Here is a 20,316-nt window from a genome sequence, read left to right as displayed (position 1 = left end):
TGTCTCGAGAAGCTCCAGAAAGCAATGGGATACCACTCTGTCACCCGCCATTTGGCCCGACGACCAAGAGTAATGGCCTGGGAAGTCATTTCTTTTCATAGCAAGTCCTCTTTCGTTGTCATCCGCGGCATCCTTACAGCATAGCGGTACGGCTGAGATATTCTACGCCCCTTTTATTGCCGTTCACGATAAGCCATGCTGTGCTTACTTTTCAGCAAGATAGTGCTCATCCGCACATGGCGAGATTCTACTGACTGTCTTCGTGCTTGGCAAACCCTTCCTTCGCCAGCAACGTCGCGGGATCTCTCCCCAGTCCCCAATTGAGAACTTCGGAAGCGTTATAGGCCGGGCCCAGCAAACAGCTATGGATTTTGACGGTCTAAATCGCCCATTCCTTCGAGCCATAATCATTAGGTAGCGGGCATCCACTGCAGTAAGGCATCCACTGCAGTAAGGCATCTTTGAACTACAGACAACACGAGCCGTGTACCTCCTTCCTGGTAAAATGACTGGAACTGATCGGCTGTCGGACCCCTCAGTCCAATACGTGTTGCTCATGCATGGTAGTTTACATTTTTGGGTAGGTTTAGTGACATCTGTGAACAGTCAAAGGGACTGTGTCTGTCACACAATACCCACAGTCAACCTCTCTCTCCATGACTTCTGGGAACCGGGATGATGCCAAACTTTTCTTCATATTTTTTCGGAGATCTAGAAATATGGAATCTGCCTGTTGCAATTCATCCATATATTGTAGCATATCATGTGAGAAAAGTGCATGCTGAGTTTCGCACAAGCGATAGTTTCTAAAACCATGCTGACTGGTGGGCATAGGATTCTCAGTCTCAAGAAAGTAAATATATTCGAACTGAGAATACGCTCAAGTATTCTGCACCAACCAGAAGTTAGGTATATTGGTATTTCATATTGATGGTCCGTTCTTGTACCCTTCTTGTATACTGGAGTCATCTGCTCTTTTTTCCAATCGCTTGGGACTTTGTGCTGAGTGACAAATTCACGATAAATGTCGGATAGGTAAGGAGCCAGTTCCGTAGAGTACTATTTGTAAAACCGAACTGGGATTCCATCCGGAACTGGTGATTTATTTGCTTTCAAATCTTTCAGCTGTTCCTCTACGCCGGGGATGCATATTACTGCGTCGTCCATAGGGGAGTTCCGTCCAGTGGTCAAATAACGGCATGTTTGCACGATTCTCCTGCGTGGACGATTTTTTTAACGCGAAATTTAAAACTTTGTCTTTCGTTTTGTTATCTTCAACTGCCACACCAGGATGGTCATAAACGAACTAACGGAAGCCTTAGACCCTCTTTACATAGTACCAGAATTTTCTCGGGGTCTCTGCCAGGTCTTTTGCGAAGGTGTAACGGTAGTTATTAGAGACGCACGAGTCTCTAATAACCTTAGCTTGTCTTCATCTGTGCGTTCTCTTTTGAACCGCGAGTGTAACAGCCCCAGCATTTTCCGAACTTCGTTATTAAACCATGATGGATCATTTCCCCCTTTACTCACTTACTAGGTACATAACACTTACTAGGTACATAACCCTCCAGACCACGATTTATAGTCTGCTTAAACTTTACGCACAATTCTTCTACATCCGGCTTACTGGAACTAAGTGATGTCAGTTCACTGTTGAAGTGAGATGCTAACAACCGCTTATCTGCTCTGTCTTGCAGAAACACTCTCCTAGCCGTCTTGACTGATTCATTAACTTTTGTAATTGTAGTAGCTATAAGGACAACAATGATCGCTAGTTTGCGATTCTTCATTGACATTGTCGATAATGTCCGGCCTATTTGTATCTACAACGTCTAAGATATTTCCAATGCATGTGGGATTCCGAGCTAACTGCTCAAGAGAGCTCTCAGAATACGTGTTCAGAAGTATTTAGCATGAATATGTGTCTATACGCCCCGTAATTAATCCATTAATCACCCAGTCTATCGTCGGTAGATTAAAATCACCTTAAACTAGTTTTGCATGATCTGGGTATTTCGCGCTACTGACAGTATAACTTCTTGGAATGACTCTAGAACTTTCACAGCGGAACACGGTGGCCGTAAAAACACCCGACCACGACAGAGACAATGTTTGTGTCAAATGCAATGAACACTCCCCCTCCTAAGACCTCTAATCTCGACTAACGTTCCATGACTCGCTAAATATCTCAGAACTTCCCATTTCTTTCCATTTCTGGTTTCATCTGGCTGTCGGTCTCAAGAATAATTTGAGCATGAGAGCTTTCCTGGAGCGCAGTAAATTCGAGAATTTTATTATGAATACTTAGACAGTAAGCTGATAAAATTTTGACAGTCGAAGTGCCTTTATTCTGAACGCCGTCTGAATTCCCTTGTTGCGTATCGATTAGCGAGTGTTCATTAGAGCACCTCAAATTACCGCCTAGCCTAAGAAACCACGTGAACTCCGCAAGTGCTCTGCTACTCGAGTAGGTGCTTCCTCTGCGTAGTACTCCCCGAACTATCAAGTGGAGTCCTACAAATCCCACACGTTAAAGCTGATCTAGAAATTGCAGTCAAGACCATCACAGAGCCGACGAAGCCTTTGGTTGAGAGCCTCCACTCACCTGCAAACCAGAGTACCCTGATCAACCCTGGGAACGATACTGCAAATTGCGAGCTCTGCTTGCACCCCACACCTGAGGCCTTCAGGCTTCACCACCTCCGCCAACCGTCTGTGTGAACTGGTTAGGGCCTCAGAACCCATGCGATATGCTTTGTCGGTGCCGACGTGAGCCAGACCATTACACCCTGCATGCTCGATAGCCGCAGTCAAGGCCGCCTCCACATCTCGGAAGTGCACACTGGCTTTGTTTCCGAAGCTGAACGCTATCAGCCTAGGGGGATCCATAACGCGCCTAACGTTGTAGTTCCAAATTAATAGTAAACCCTTCCCCCCGTGTGCGTACTCGGACCCTGCTGAAGGAGCAGCCGCCTGTCCACTCACAGGGCGAACGGGCGACGCCATGAGACCATGCTGCACACTGGCCCTCCGCCTCTAGTGACGCGAAGGCTTTACCACCCGGCACTCACCCTGCTGTGAGGGTAGATCCACCGCGTCGGGTGCACTAGGAGGAGCATCAGAAGCAGAGCCCGTGGGCAAAAAAGGGATCCCTACGATGGCCCATGCGACGCGCCAGATTCTCCACAACCGCTACACCCCGAGACGGTAGCCTGAAGGTGATTCACCGTAGCCAAAAGTACACTCAGCCGTTCACGAACTGTGGCCAGCTTCCCCTGCATGCACACATCCTAACTATCCTATCAAGACTAACTGAAGAAGTAAACTATAAAATCAGTCAGAATCCTAGGTATGCAACTTACTACTCTCCAGATGCGTCACTGGTGGACCTTGATGTGTTATTGAGCAGTGTAGTTCAGTGAACAACTACTGCGCTATGAATTTATACTTGCAAAAACGCGAGATTAAGCCTTTTAAACAGAAAAATACGTATCAAATTTAATAAATATGGCACGAGGAAAACTTGCTGCTCTTTAGACATCCGTCTTTCACTGTAGCTTACTCCTATTTTTCTCAGAATTTCGAATATCTTGCTCATTTAACGCTGCCGAAGGCTTCTTCTAGATCTACTATTCCTAAGAGCGTATCTTGATTTTTCTTGAGTTTTGCTTCCATTATTAAGCACACCATCAGAATTGCCTTTCGGGTGACCATGCCTTTCCTAAAGCCAGACTGATCATCATCCAATACATCCTCAAATTTCTTTATCTGTATACTATTTTTGTCAGCAACTGGGATGCATGAGATAGTAAGCTGATTGTGGGATAGTTTCCGCACTAATTCCTAGTTTGTCTCTTCAGAGTTGTGTGAATGATATTTTCGTGAAATTCTGATGGTGCGTCGCAGTCTCATAGATTACACAGATCAGCTTCAATAGTGGTTTGGCTGTCGTTTCTCCAAACGATCTGAGAATTTTGATGGAAAGTTACGTATGCCTTCTGCTTTATTTTACCTCAAGTCTTCTTCTACCATCAGATACATCCTCATAGAGGCCTTCAGTGTACTCTTTCCACCTATCCGCTGTTTCCTCCGCGTTTAATGTCACCCCCCCCCCCCCCTTGCTTTTAATTTCGACGAAGATCGTTTTGACTTTTCTACGTGCTGAACTGGTCCTTACGACGATCAGTTCTTTTTAGATTTCTTCACGGTTTTCATTCATCCATTTCGTTTTGCCTGCCATCCAGTTGCTATCTATTTCATTGCTAAGTGACTTATATTGACATTTTCCTGCCTTTCTATGTACATTTTTGTACCTTCTCCGTTCGTCGATCAACTGAAGTATTTTTTCTGTTAGCCACAGGTTTCTTCGGAATTGCCTTCCTTACATCTGTCTCTAAGTGTCCAAATTGTGTGACTGACCTGTTTCGACATGTGCTTTCCCCAGGACTTCAGTATTCCTCTTCATTCGACTCTGATTTTTTCGTATGATTATCTTAAACTTGAGTCTACTCATCACCATTACTAAAATATGGTCTGAGTCTGTATAAGCTCCTGGGTATGCCTTTCAATTCAATGGCTGATTTTGGAATATCTGTCTGTCCATGATATAATCCAGCGGGAATCTTCCCATGTCTCCAGGTATTTTCATAGCAAACCTGTTGTGATTCTTGAGTAGAACATTCTCTATTAATATCTTAAAGTTGTTGCCGAACTCAATTAATCTTTCTACTCTCCATTTCTACCACCTAGCCCGTATTCTCCCGTAATCGTTTCTTCTACTCCTTCCACTGCAACCTTCTTCCAATCCCTCGACATTATTAAATTTTCATCTCCATTTACATACTGAATAACCCATTAAACATCTTCACACACTTTTTTTTATCTCTTCATCTTCTTCTAGCTACGTCGTTGTAAGCTTCGGTTTGGTGTCGGAACTCTTGAGAAGAACCCTATTACTTAAATATTCACAGTAGCTGACACTCGTCCCTGTTGTCCTGTTCATAAAGAATTCTCCTGCCGTTACACCATTTTCTGCTGCTGTCCATTCGTGTGACCAGAAATTATTATCGTCTTCAGTGATGGTCACTATATCGAGATTTATCCTTTGAATTTCCCTTTTCAGATTTTTCGCGCTTTCCTCCTAAGTGCAAAATTTCTGACATTCCATGCCCCGACTCGTAGAGTGTTATCCCTTTGTTGATTTTTCTATCTAGTTCCCTTGGTCACTCTCCCATTGACAGTTTTTTCATGGAGAGATAATCGCAATACTTTCGCATTGCAGTGGCAGCCGGTGATCAAATGCTAATGTGCTACAGTACACTGTCAATAAGCACTTAAATTATGCCATTTGTCTTGGAACGCGAGCAGTAAACCGCTTTAAAAGGACGCCATGTCTCTTCAGAAATGAAACTAAAACGGACAAAAACATGTTCTGTTGCGTTCTCTTCACCATAACTAGAAAGTACTGTCGAGTGCTGAAATGATGGTCAGTTGCGCTACGATCAGTTCAGTGAATGGATGGAGCTGTCTGTTTTGGGCTACACAATTTTTCTTCGAGAGATCATGTAGAGTATTGTGCAAGTGTAGATTAATAGGAATTTTAAGGAGCGGTTGATTTAGCGTAGAGTACGAGGGATTTTCGAGAGCAGTTGTAACAGTGCAAGATGTCCCACGGGGGTGTGTGCAGTGGAGCGCTTGTTTGATGTGGGGTTTCTTTTGTGTCGAGAGGAAGTGTCAACTGAACTGTGAGAGTACCATGTCTTCCTCGAGGAGAGAAACCTTGAAATTTAGTTTTGAATGTAACCCGAAAGGCCAACCACTCTCACTATTTGGAGATGGTTGGTTAATGATGTAAATCTGCTTGATGAGGAAGTGTGAGGTACTCAGATTCGCAATACTGCGAATAGTGGACTTGCAAGATGTATAAAAAGTGGTTGTTGTGATGAAATAGTCTGGACTACCAATGTTAGCGCAAAATTTAACCAAAATAATGGGTTTGTTAGCACAGTGTAAATAATGTTCGCAGGTCTTGGCTTGCGTTCGGTGACTATTCATAATTTACCTTTCGAAGTGCCCCTCGAGAAGAGAATGGAAATACTTAGTTTATATAGAGCAGTAGACGTTATTAGAGAAGAAGAGTGATCAGAAAACTTTTGGCGTGGTAAGCTCAGTGGCAATAGAATAGCTGAAGTAGAGTTACAAAATCGTATACCCTCTTATGTGACTGTATGAGTTCACAGGGCGTATGTTGTGTATGAAAACTAGCACCTGAAGCAATGGCATACACAACTGTTTTCAGGGTGGAATGACCCCACTGTGGCTACATCAGGGCGTAGCAGTGGAAGAAATGTGAATGAGGAGGTTACAAAATCCATTTACGACCAACAAGAAAACCGAACGGACAGCAATAAATGTGATGCTATGAGTAACACAACCGACAACCGGAGTCACTGATAATACACGTGATGAGGAACACTAGAAGGAACCTACACAAGTCGAAGAAAATACGAAGATGGCAGTGAGCGTTGCATGACAAGGGAACGGAATAGAGGGCAAACGATCGAAGTAAATAAACAGACAAAACTGCTATCACTATCACTGCGAACGTACGGCAGAATGCGCGTCTGGAAGGACAGAAGGTGTGGAGACGGCTGCAGGCTTCGGTGACTGTCAACATGTTAAAACTATATATTCTAATTACGGGGAAAGGTAATGCGACGACGAATTTATTTGTGGTGAAAGGTACCGAGCTGGAAAAATCCGTGCAAAATGGACGAGCTAGCAAAACCTCTTATACACTTCGACAGTCTTCATAATATTCCTGGCGAAAGCAAAACCAACGACTGTGACTTGTTGAAAACTGATACAGCAACCAGCAAAGATACTGAGAAGAGAAACTGACGCACCAGTCTCTGCTAACAAGAAACATAAAAGGGTAAAGAAGAACAATGATATCGCGCCAATGTCTGTGTTCAATGCCACGGGAATTTCAAGAGCTGCGTGATAAGACTGACGAGCCAAATTTTATGTCGTGGGCAGACGAACCACCGGACCCACTGGATGAAGCCTGACTTCGACCGTGCAGTAGAAAGTAATGTTACTCTGTGTTTTAGTTATTCAGATTGACAATACTGTGGATAATGTCTGTGCATAATGTGTGAATAACGACGTTTCCGAACATGTATTCAGGATGGGTCTGCTAGCACAGTTTTAAAAACATATGCATATCTTAGCTTGTAGTGTGATATAGATGATACTGTAAAAGCTTGCATTGTTTACCAAGAGAATTAGAACACAAGTAAATGTTCGAAATACAGGATCATCTTTTCTATTTAGTGTGGCTGCTTCAGTGTGTGGCGTTCGCTTTGTTATTCAGTGGTTTGGTATTTAAGTAATTTGCAAATGGAAATGATAATCTTATTTTATTACATTGAGTAATTACTAAATAATTTTTCCCCCGGCTAAATATTTGATCAAGTTGCTAAAGAACTCCAAGTTAACGTCGTGTTAAAGTGTTGTCTGTAAGTTGTGTTAGCGTCACTAAATCACGGTTCATACAACAGATTCTATACAACTATTGACTAAGATGGAAGCAATTATTTTCAGCAAAATGATCATTAAAACCACCGAATATCAGCCGCGCACAACACTGACGTATGTTACCTGAAACAATATTCTTCGCAATTCGTGCGGAATTAATTTCGGCTCCATACATCAGCTAGAAAAGTTTGTTATAACGATCGTGCTGTGAGCACTATTTTTAAAGAACCAATCTGATTCGAATTATTTTCATTCAAGTGAGTTTGGGACCACCAGTGCACATTTATTTTTACACATTTGTATTACGTTTCGCATTTATGTCTGCAGAATTGCGTAATTTAAATTTGAATTTGCCGCTGAGATAATTGTTAAGATGGCGGCAGACAATTGATAGAGACTTTCTATTGTTAGAGCAAATAAGTAAATATTTAAAATGCTTATTAAACGCTATAAAATATACTTTCGTATTGTGCACTATTTAGACTTCATCAAGCAAACATTTGATTTGTTTCTAAGGAAAACACAGACAAAACCGCGATACAAATCCCTATCATCAATGGCCGCGCTCCTTGCAGCGGAAAGAAATAATTAACACTGATAATGCTTACTGAGAGAGGAATTAAAGTTACAAATAATTATTCACTCATGTTTGTAATAGTAATGAACTCAATTTTCAAGTAATAATTAACAAATAATTACAATTTCTTAACAGACCTCAGTTTGATACGCGTCCGCAACTTACAAAAGCCAACCAACAAAAGGTAAAAACAAAGGAAGACAAACGCAGATCATAAAAGGAATTTACAATTATCATTGTCTTTGTATGATACACATCGATATGTCGAATTATATTACAGAATATTATATAAATAATTAATATTTATAAGTGTTCACTGTTTTTTCATACGTCGAATATATAATGTTTATAACTGTTAGAGGCATAATTTCCTCTCGTCGCACTGTAGCCAAAAATTTATCACATGGATGTTACAAGTGGTGAGTGTAAGTGTGGGTGATGGACTGTTACATCATACTTCGTGACTGAGTTGAAGTAAGCTTTGGTCTGTGTTTGTGACTCCTAAACCTTATATTATTTTTATTATTTTTAAGAGCCTGTATTGCGCTAAAAGAGGTTTTAAAAATTCCAGTGGCCTACATTTTTCTGTTTATTCTGTTATTAATTTGGTGTGCTCCTGACCATATTTTTTTGTAGTAGTGTACAACCTAAGGATACCCAATTTTTAATTGTACTTACAAATAATGACACACACATTTAAAGACTAAGCTGTACTTTCCTTATCGATATTTATTTGTTGTTGCCAAACAGATATTTTGTGAGATGCTGAAATGTTTGATCACAGACCTCAGGTCGATTTTTGTGGTCTTGATTCCATAGCCACCTAAATATAAGCACTTTATCTGTCGCTGTTGGGTTTCCTTATGTTTTTCAACGTTGTATACAGAAGTAGCCGTATGTATACCCTAAAATATAAAAGTTTCAGTATTAAAAAAAAAGGAAAAAAATAATGTGGGTGATGTTGCAGTGGCCTTGTGTGGTGCACTGAGAGGTGTGGAACCCAAGTGAAAATGTGATTTACAAGTAAACATATGTGACACATTCAGTAGCGGCTGTAAATTTTAGATAATGAAATATCACATTGAATCTGAGGACCCCTTTTGTGATTGAGTGGACGTGCAATTTGTTCAACTGTTTACGACTACTAAATCTGTCAAATTTTTTGTGTAATCGTGTGCAGCCATCACATGCCTGATTGTTGACATGTGTTTACAAATAACTGCATGCACACATAAAATATTAATATATGTAATCAACTTCTTTTATTAAAACATGTTTATTTTCTTAGTAGCCAAACAGACATGTAAAGTGGGGCTCAAATGCTTGATCACAGACCTTGTGGTAGACGATAGAGCATGTTGCTCTACGATTTTCTTTATAAAATTTTGGTGACGTAATAGCTGTATCTATATCTTAAAATATAAATAAATCTTTTTAATATTTAAATTAAAAAACAAAAGGGGTCACTGTAAAGAAAGTCAAGTACGCTGGCTGGCTATTTGTTGGCTCAGGTTTGATTCCCACTATTAGCATATTTTTATTCCGTTTTATTATATTCCTTGCAATGTTGAACTGTTAATAATAAAATTTAAATGTATGAGTTTTTAAAGCGTTCAGCTTATATAAGTAAAATTAATATATTCAATTTAGTTTTGATTACTACCCTTCTAAGTCAAAAGGCTATAGTTGGTGGTAAAAATGAGAGTATACAGGAAAATTTAGCATGATAGTGTTTTCTGAAGAGGATCTGCTAAGAGGCTCTTTTCCAGCTAGTCTTTTGAGGAGAAACTGAGAGATAAGGAGGTAGGTGGAACTATTAGAAATTTAAATCCAACAACAGGAGCGCGTGACAGGGCCCACCGATTTGGTTCATGCTAAGTGAGTAGAAGCAGGTAGCTGCCCCTTTCAAGTTCCTAGAAATATTTCACTTGAGTGGGCCTCAGGGAAACGTAAAACGCTCCCTAACGGTTTAAGTGCAGACTCTGAGGGTTTTTTAAACAGCAGATGACACATCGGTGCCATGTGCCGTACTCCTGTGGTCAAGCACACCGACTGGCAATTTGTCGGCTCAAATTCGAGTCCTGCTGCTGCCGTAGTTTTCATCCTATTTTATTCCTCGAAATGTTAAAGGATTAATTATAAAATTTAAATATATTTTAACAATACAATTTACGCATATAAAATTAATATATTTCATTTATATGACGATGGTATCTATTCCCGAAAGGACAGATACCACTGACGACCGTACAGCTTCTCTAGAATAAAATGATAATTAAATCGAAACCCTTAGCTTCCGACAGGTATTGTTGATATACATCAATGGGGACAGCTGAAAATGCAAGCCCCGACTGGGACTCGAACCGGGCATTTCCTGTTTACATGGTAGGCGCTGTATGCATCTAAGCCACCGAGGGCACAGAGGATAGTGCGACTGCAGGGACTTATCCCTTGCACGGCTCCCGTGAGACCCACACTCCCAACTGTCCACAATCAACATTCCTAGTGTTCCTATTAGATATTTGCCCATTCACATTCGGAAAACTACGAACACTACGAATGTAGGTTGTGGACGGTTGTGAGTGTGGGTCTCGCGGGAGGCGTGCAAGGGATAAGTCCCTGTAGTCGCATTATCCTCTGTGCCCTCGGTGGCTTAGATGCATACAGCGCCTACCATGTAAGCAGGAGACCCCGGGTTCGAGTCCTGGCCGGGACACTCGTTTTCAGCTGTCCCCATTGATGTATATCACCACCTGTCGGCACCTAAGGGTTTCGATTTAATTATAATTTTATATTTCATTTAGTTACGATTACTACCCTTAGAAGTCAAAAGGCTACATGATGTGTAAAAAAAATTATAAAAAGAACTAGGAAATCCAGTATGAAAGTTTATGAAAAGAGTTGGACTTGCAGCTGTGATGTTCGAAATGCACTTTTTTGCTTTATCTATTTGTCATTCAGAAACACGGGGGGGGGGGGGGGGGAGGTGAAATATATAGGACATATTAATGCATTAATGGAAAGCACATAGAAAAAATCAGAAACATACAAACATCATACTTGATCTTATGCATCAGGTAAAGCTAATATTGCAACAATTTTAAGTCACGCCTATCATGACGACATAATGAAATACAGAGTGTGTATTTTTGTAACATTGTCACACAGCAGTAAAATTCTGCACGAGCCACTACTGATTATGGGCCTCATATCCTGTGGATACACATTAGGTGTCTTTTACGCAGTGGTTTCCATTGCCTTACTACCCATGGTCTAGGCGCCAGTGCGGCTTCAGCAGCTAAGCAGAGTGGACATCCTGTGTGAGCAGCGTGAGGACACTCGCATTGTTTGCTTCCTTTGGCCAATACTAACATGAAACCGTAGCGTGACAATTCATGGAGAATTAACACCGAAATCGGTACTGAAATTCGCTTTTAGAAACGACGTTGCTTAACCAAAAGCACTCGATGTTGTAGTATTACGCGTACGTGGGTGACGTATTCATCCACCTAGGCCGGATGAACGCCATCTGGCTCACGGCAAAGGGCACGCCGCGGCCAGTCTGACTAATTGACTGGTCCCAGGCAGCGAGGTGCAGAGACGACAGCGTCACGGGAAATTAGGACGGCTATCGCTAGCACGCTCTTTGTGGAGGAGACAGCTCTTCAAGAAATGGCGAAGTATCAGACAAGCTGAAAGATGGCTTCCTACAGCTCTTTGAGAGCGCGTAATAATTTAGAGTCAAATACTAATGCAAATCTGAATACATCGGCGATCTCAGATAAATGAGGTGCATCCAATGACACAACGACATTTCAGCATCTTTAATACTGTATAAGTTAATATTTCGTATTGAATTCACATTTACACAATGAGCCTCTGAATTGACGTCTCTTAGTCGCTTCATGCAATTTCAACAAACAATATGGCAGATGACAGCATTGCACTATAGCTAGCATCCCTGAAACCTATGTATGTGTATCTGTTTTGTTTATTGACTTCAGCTGTCTTTCGTATCTGTTTTTTATTATGCAAATGTTTGTCAGAACATCGCATTCTCCACATTTACACAGTACATAAACACAGTATCAGTGCCTCATATTTTGCTTTACTTGTGTATTTATTTAACAAACACTTTATTATTTTGCAGTAAATTTATTCAAATGTTGACTACAAATGCTATTGAAAAACTGTGCTAATTTCTAGGTGGTCGGTTGCCTGTGTTAGCACAACAGAAAAGAGAACTAAGAGACCCTTCTGACATGAAGCCATAAATAGTGTTTAAAAAATATTTAACTACAGTTCATTGTCATTTAACGTGAGTGCACTTGCGCAGGAATACTAGATTATTCATTTATAGATAAACCTTTAATTGTAATTATTGTGAATGATCTGAGTGTGACTCAATATTTATAACATTGTTCTATTTAAATATGGTTGTAATAAATTAGTTTCCTCTGGGAAGTGGTCAAGATGGGTCAAATCGTTTCTATCGTAGGGCCTACGCAAGAACGATGTATTTTCGGTGAGGACGGCCTTCAGCCAATTGAAAAGCAAACAGTAGCAGAACACTGCTGGAGTCAAGTGGAGACGGATTTTTCGAGTGAAGAGCTCACTGGAGCGGTTCTGGGGACTCTGTCGAGTACTGGAAGAAGACAAACCCGCTTTCGTAACGTGCGCTATTCGATTCTACATCTACAGTTAACGGTGTGTGGCGGAGGGCACTTTACGTGCCACTGTCATTAGCTCCCTTTCCCCCAGTGAATGATCTGAGTGTGACTCAATATTTATAACATTGTTCTATTTAAATATGGTTGTAATAAATTAGTTTCCTCTGGGAAGTGGTCAAGATGGGTCAAATCGTTTCTATCGTAGGGCCTACGCAAGAACGATGTATTTTCGGTGAGGACGGCCTTCAGCCAATTGAAAAGCAAACAGTAGCAGAACACTGCTGGAGTCAAGTGGAGACGGATTTTTCGAGTGAAGAGCTCACTGGAGCGGTTCTGGGGACTCTGTCGAGTACTGGAAGAAGACAAACCCGCTTTCGTAACGTGCGCTATTCGATTCTACATCTACAGTTAACGGTGTGTGGCGGAGGGCACTTTACGTGCCACTGTCATTAGCTCCCTTTCCTGTTCCAGTCGTGTATGATTCATGGGAAGAACGACTGCCAGAGGGCCCCTGCGCGCGCTCGAATCTCTCTAACTTGTTTCTGGCTGACGAACGGCCACCACCATACTTCAACTTCTGAAGGAACTTCATATTTCAAGAGGTCTGAATATGCTCCAGAGTATGTCTCCACCTTTCTCAGCTTATATTACTGAACTGAGGATAGATAGAGAATGAATTACTATTCTTTGTATCGCGTTTGATAATTCTTAAATCATCGTGATGAGGTCTTAACTATTTTGAGGTGCTGGATATTTTGTTTATTGCGATCACGAAATGGGCTTAGTTTTCGTGTATCTTTTGACGACTATTTAGTATGAAGGTATTGATACAATTCTAATAACGCTCTCAACATAAATCTACTGCATTTGACAAGGGTATTTTCTGTCTGCTTTTTAACTGAATATAGTTGGACCACATGCCGTTCATTTCAGATGTCTTTTCTTGAATGAACATTATTGAACATAATTCTAGATCGTCCACATCAATTATAGACGTTAGAGGAGAGCCCTGATGGCTGATGTGGCTTCTCAATAATTATATAACAGAAAAATCATTGCGTTTCAGGTTTTAACTTCAAGTAGCAAATGTGAATACCACGAAGTTTAATTGACGATTGACACTAGTATTACGTAGAAAGGGGATGTGACAGATGAGACTTCTGCAGTTCTGAGTGAAGCCTTATGCACTCTTATGCGGGATCGCGTGCGTTCATTAACTTGTTGTTGGTTAGGCAGCGTCAGGGGGTGGCGGGCAGCGCAGCTCCACACACCTCGCCATCTCGGAAGCAACCCTCTCTAACTTCTCCTTACTACAATTTACCGAAGTTGGTTTAAGAAAAGCAATCTGGCTGTGTTTTCAACTGATCAATAAGGGTCTCAATGTTGACCTTAAGCTCCGCGTACAAAAATTCTGTCTGTCCAATGACAAACGTTATACATTTCATGGTGGGGCAATGTTTTTAACGTTTGCAACGTAACAGAGACACGTACAGTCTCACGCTAAAACTTGCAGCTGGTGTGGCCCTTTTAGTGTTATCGTAAGATCTACACAGTTATTCTGACGGCTCTATCTTTTAACATGGGCTGGGGGAAGGTCTTGGCGGTCAGCCGGCGATGTGGGTGCCCGTCCCTTATCGTAGGGCCTTCTAGCTTAACACGGTTCTGCTCTCGGCTTCTGTTCTCGTTTCTCCTCTCGGAACTGCGTCTGTTTCACGGTGGGAAGGTATGACATGCATTTAGGCGTTCTTGTGTTAGTCTGTGGTATTCCATTTGCTCACTCGTTGATGGTATTACTTTGGTTAATTTAATGTCAGGATTTATTCTGAGCTATGTGACATACTGCCGGATTTGCTATCATGTCAGGGTTTTCATTGAAGGTGTTGGATTTGCCTCACACCATACAGACATCTATCCAGACCATCACCCAGGAATTCCAAACTGCATCAGGATCCACTGCAAGCACTATGACAGTTAGGCGGGAGGTGAGAAAACTTGGATTTCATGGTCGAGCTGCTACTCACAAGCCACACATCACGCCAGTATACGCCAAATGGCGCCTTGCTTGGTGTAAGGAGCGTAAACATTGGACGATTGAACAGTGGAAAAAATCTGTGTGGAGTGACGAATCACGGTACACAATGTGGCGATCCGATGGCTGGATGTGGGTACTGTGGGTATGACGAATGCCCAGTGAACGTCATCTGCCGGCGTGTGTAGTCCCAACAGTAAAATTCGGGGGCGGTGGTGTCATGGTGTGGCCGTGTTTTTCATGGAGGGGGCTTGCACCCCTTGTTGGTTTGCGTGGCACTGTCACAGCACGGGTCTACATCGATGTTTTAAGCACCTTATTGCTTTCCACTGTTGAAGAGCAATTCGGGAATGGCGACTGCATCTTTCGATATGATCGAGCACCAGGTCATAATGTGCGGCCTGTGGCGGAGTGGCTACACGACAATAACATCCCTGTAATTGACTGGACTGCACAGAACACCTTTGGGATGTTTCAGAACTTCGACTTCGTGCCTCTTCTCAGTGCAGAACTCCGTGGAGAATGGGCTGCCATTCCCCAAGAAACCTCCCAGCACTCGACTGAATGTATGCCTGGGAGAATGGAAGCTGTCATCAAGGCTATGTGTGGGCCAACACCATATTGAATTCCAGCATTACCAATGGGGGACGCCACGAAGTTTCAATTCATTTTCAGCCTGGTATCCGGATACTTTTGATCACATAGTGTATGTGGGACTTATTAACGGCGCTACATGCGACGGAGTCCTTTGAAACATTAAATAAAGACTCTGCTTCAGCCATGCAGACAGAAATGTTGGCAACGTCGAGTCTGACCACGCCGGACTGGGACTGCGGAGTACACACATATTATAAATGCACTTCGAACTCCTGGCTGTAGACGTCTGCCCCTGCGGTGGAGTACAAGAACACTTGCAGAAATATGGACCCAGTTTAAGACGTTTCAGGTCCTCAATGGAGTACGGTACGTGCACATTGAACTCCGACGAAATGTATCAACATACGCCCGAATAGCAGGTTGCCGGGCCATAGTTATTTACGACAGCCAGCAGCAGAGCGACGTTGCAGTACCGGATCTACCCTCCGCAGACTGACACATGGCCATCAGTCAGCCTGGCAAATGGCAGAACTCCATACAACGCCATCGATATCACGGAACACTGCAGGCATCATATCAAGGCTTTGTTCCGACGAGATGTGAGTCAGTGGCATTGTGGGATACGGAAGGCCACTCACGGAAACATCATTCATCGAAACGCCGAAAGCGACGCCATAGGACCGTGTCGGAACACGGCAGCTCCCATTCGCGGCAGTTAAGAAGAACGGATCCTGCAGGGTGCCGACCGTGAGGCTGAACAAATGGCAGGGCGGTCGGTGTCAGTCTATGCAGCGAACGTTGATCAGTAAGAAGGTTCCAGTGGAGGCTGGGAAGCCCCTCAGTCCCTTCGTATCAACCACCAAGGTCTTGTAGGACATTAACAGATTTCCGCCCCTAACCGTGATCCGAGGGCATAGCGACTGTACAGGATCCAGATCCGGGGCTCGCTGATGTCTGAACAACACCGGGAGGGAAGCGGTCAGTGATGTGCGAAGTCACTCTCGACGTCCGCTTCTCTCAATCATTACCATACGTAAACCAGCCCACCCATACCACCGCCAGGCGTACCGCCTAGCCACAATTATTATCGTATACAGGACACAAAATCCCGTCTGAGGCTTGCGATCATTTTTATGTTAGTAATTGGCTACCAATGCTGTACAATCTCAATAAGGTCATGAGATGTTCAATTGACTCTTTTATTAGAACATGTTACGCGTTTCGGGATTACACCCATCTTCAGATATCTGTTACAAAAAAGGTACAAAACATAAGTGACCAGCACACTCAACACGTCTCAACGTTACAGGAAATGAGATCTGGTCATATGAGTTACATACCACCAACTTCAACTCCTTCCTAACTAACCAGACGTACACCCTTTACAACTCAAAGAAAGTGTCGAATAACACATGACTGCGACACAAACAGTCTCACACTAAACAAGTGAACTAGCAGCGAAGCGCCCTCGGTAGGGGGCGCTGCATAGTCATGTGCTCTATTCGTTCACATGTAATTTAATAATAATATGCTCAGCATATAACGTCTAACAGGGTATAATTACGACTGGCAGTCGGAATAGTACTTCCGTACACGTTAACACTAAAGGATTTCTTAAATTGTTTTTACATTGCCATACTATCCCTATAGCCAATAGTGGCACTAAGCACAACTCAATACATATGTCAATATAAAATAAATAATTGTGGGGGGGGGGGAGTTCCTTCATGAATAGACCTTTCAACCTCTCAAATCTCTAAAAAGAATACCACCAAATTAAATATAACCAACATTATCTGTCATAAACTAAAACCCTGTGAGCAGCTCGCATATGCGAACGTCTTAGGCGCCATCTGTTTAAGCCAACGGCAACCACATCGGCGGCAGCCATTCGCCTATCGAATTACAGCCAATTGATATTCATGGGCCATGATTGCCCAAACAGAAGCCTTCAAACAACATCAACGTACACCCCTCTACCACATGACAAAAGTTTAATGGTGAGAGGAAGAGCATTTTCAAAAAGTCCCAAAACACACACGTGGGTTATACGTCATACATTCCTTATATAAACTAGTGGCACGACAATTGCCCGAGTCCTGCCTATGCTATCCGGATACCGGAGGTCTCTAAATTAAAAAAACAAAAAATAGAACATAGAAAGTGTTAAAACTTTAAAGTCTAAAATCAATAAAATAAACCGTTGTGAAATCCAGGATCACCTAAAGGGTACGGTGGTGAACAAATCCGTATATGCCAACCTATCTACCCATCCAACTTTTCCCGTATGACGTTAAACTAACCTACTACTCAGCAAAAAACCTAACCCATCATAACGGTACGTGCACAGAACACCACCAGCTCCTATAAAGTACCCTATCATACTAGTTTATCATACTGAGCAACAATTTTCTGAGAACTCATGTCCTTGCAGAGCACAGTCAAAGGATTTCTCGCGCTGGCACAGAAGACAGTTGGAGGGCAGTCGATCAATAACTATCAGCCACTTACATTGTTGAATTCCGATTTCAAGATTTTCATCAGGATTCTCGCAGGGCGCATAAAGGAAACGTTGCCAGTGATACTTGCCCCCAGAACAGACGTCACAGCGGTAGATGCAACATACAAATGGCCACCAGTGACTTCAGAGCCTTAATGGCCAACGCTTCGGCGTGCCGCTTGAGATTGGCGGTCTTCTCCATCGATTTCAATTGGCCCTTCGATAGACTGCAGCGTAATTTCATCCTACAGAATATGCACCATATAGGATTTCCCTCGTGGCTCATCGACACCTGTGGCACCTTCCAGCAGGAGCCATCTCCCAAGTCCAGGGCAACAGATGGACGATGCGACCAATACCCATTAAGAGATCTCTACGGGAAGGCTGCCCGATTTCTACCTATATTTATTCTACCATGCTCGAGCCACTCCTCAGGGGTCCCAAACACAGGTTATCTGACACCCTGCCGGACATCACCTCCAGCTATAGTTATATGCCGACGACCTGCTACTGCTGGTTCATACCAACGATGAAGTCTGCAACATACTAAGCTTGACTGAGGGATATGGCTGCTGGTAGTCTTTTGAGATTCACTAAGTCGGCGGTGCTGGGTATCGGGTGCGGCCTCGTTCCAGTCACTGTAGGCCTCCCTCCCACTAGTCATTGAACTTAGCTACTTGGGAGTCACATTTATGAAGGATGTGCAAACAAGGCCCCTGCAGGATATCGACGGTTGCTACAGAATGTAAGTGTGGTGCTGCTCCAGAACCTGCTCTAGGACTTGAACCAGCTGCAGCGTGTGGAATACATGAAAATTTACGTCTTGTCAAATCACAGTCACGTAGCACAGGTCCTCCCCCCCAAACGGCAGCGACAGATCACAGACTTCAGGTGACCTTCGGTTGTTTAATCTCCTCAGGACACGTATTTAAAGTAAATTACGACATTCTCGCACTCCCGCTCTGCGATGAAGAGCTAGGACTGGTTAACTTCTTGGCATAGGCAGCTGCCTGTTATATGAGTAATATGTGGAAATAATGGACCAGTCAACACACCTCCCTCAGAGGTATTGTATTGGAGATCCTGATGTCGTTTTCTCACGTCCCACTAGTGTCAGTGGCACAGGTCCTGATTGTAACGGAACATATTAAAGGCTTTACTGTACCGAAGTATGCGATACCCTCCAAATTCAACCAGTTTAACGAGTATTTATGATTATAGAAAAGTTATTGTGTATGTTAACAATGATTGCATAACATGTCTGCATAAACAGTCAACCCATTAAATTATACTGAGTAACTGACCCACACAAAAGTTTATATCACTTGATCACAGATACAGCAAATGTCATCATGTAAAAACACTAAGTTCATCTTAAATAATTAATATGAAGTACGAAGAATAGTGGCCAACGTAGGTATTTTGGATATCCTTAAATAAAAATCACCCAGTGAAACCTATTTGTTCACTAGGAGCGTTTTCACTCAGTATTCACGAAATCAATCCTATTTTAGACGAAAACCAATGTAATTCTTAATAATTCATGTTATTTACTTATTTATGCAAATTAGAGAAGTCAATTGACAAACTTCTAAAAAACGGCCTTTTTGTAACAAAGAATTATTCTGTCAAGCCAACAAATCTGTCTGTCATTTTAATAACATGTTAAATTATGTCACTCGATGCAAATTAATAACTTTTCTGCACAAATTATGATAACAGATGTACATGTGATTTGTAAACTATATCTCTTTTTAGTAGTTCTTTGACAATGTTATAAATACAAGCAGCAAGAACGGTCGGGAGGCAGTCGGAATGTCACTTTAGTAAAGTGTGTTTGTGTGTTATTGTTTGAGGTGGATAAGCAATGCAAAGAACATGTAACGGAAGTACTACTTTGTGTTGAGTCATGGTCTTTGGTGGACAGTGGAATTAAGATGGCCACCAGAGTAATAAATATTTGAAGTTTACATATTTGTTGGTTTCGCTCGTTCTTTATCATCAAAAGCACATAAAAAACACGGGACCTCATGTTTTTAACCCTAGACAACCAGATTTATAGCCAGCATCAACATCGAGACACAGCAGCGATCCAGCAAGCAGCAGTGATTACTACAATGCATTTTAATGGCGCCAACCTAACATCAAGTGCTAACAAGCTCCGTAAATGGGAGTGAAATAGTGCGATTATAGCAATTAGCAATATCTACGACCAGGCGACCATTACAAAAGTGGGGGCTCGTCCGGGATCTTTAAGTGCATCGATGATAATAGTGCAGCGATAAATTTCGTAAGTGCTTAGCATTCCAAAAAAGTTTATTTGTGCAGTGTGGCAACAGTGAAAATATGTCAAAGTGGAAAAAAAAGTGTGTATGTGCGACTACGAAAAACTAGCATCACATCG

The sequence above is a fragment of the Schistocerca cancellata genome, chromosome 7 (assembly GCF_023864275.1).
Source record: "Schistocerca cancellata isolate TAMUIC-IGC-003103 chromosome 7, iqSchCanc2.1, whole genome shotgun sequence".
Classification (NCBI taxonomy): Eukaryota; Metazoa; Arthropoda; class Insecta; order Orthoptera; family Acrididae; genus Schistocerca; species Schistocerca cancellata.
Note: the sequence above shows the minus strand (reverse complement) of the source record.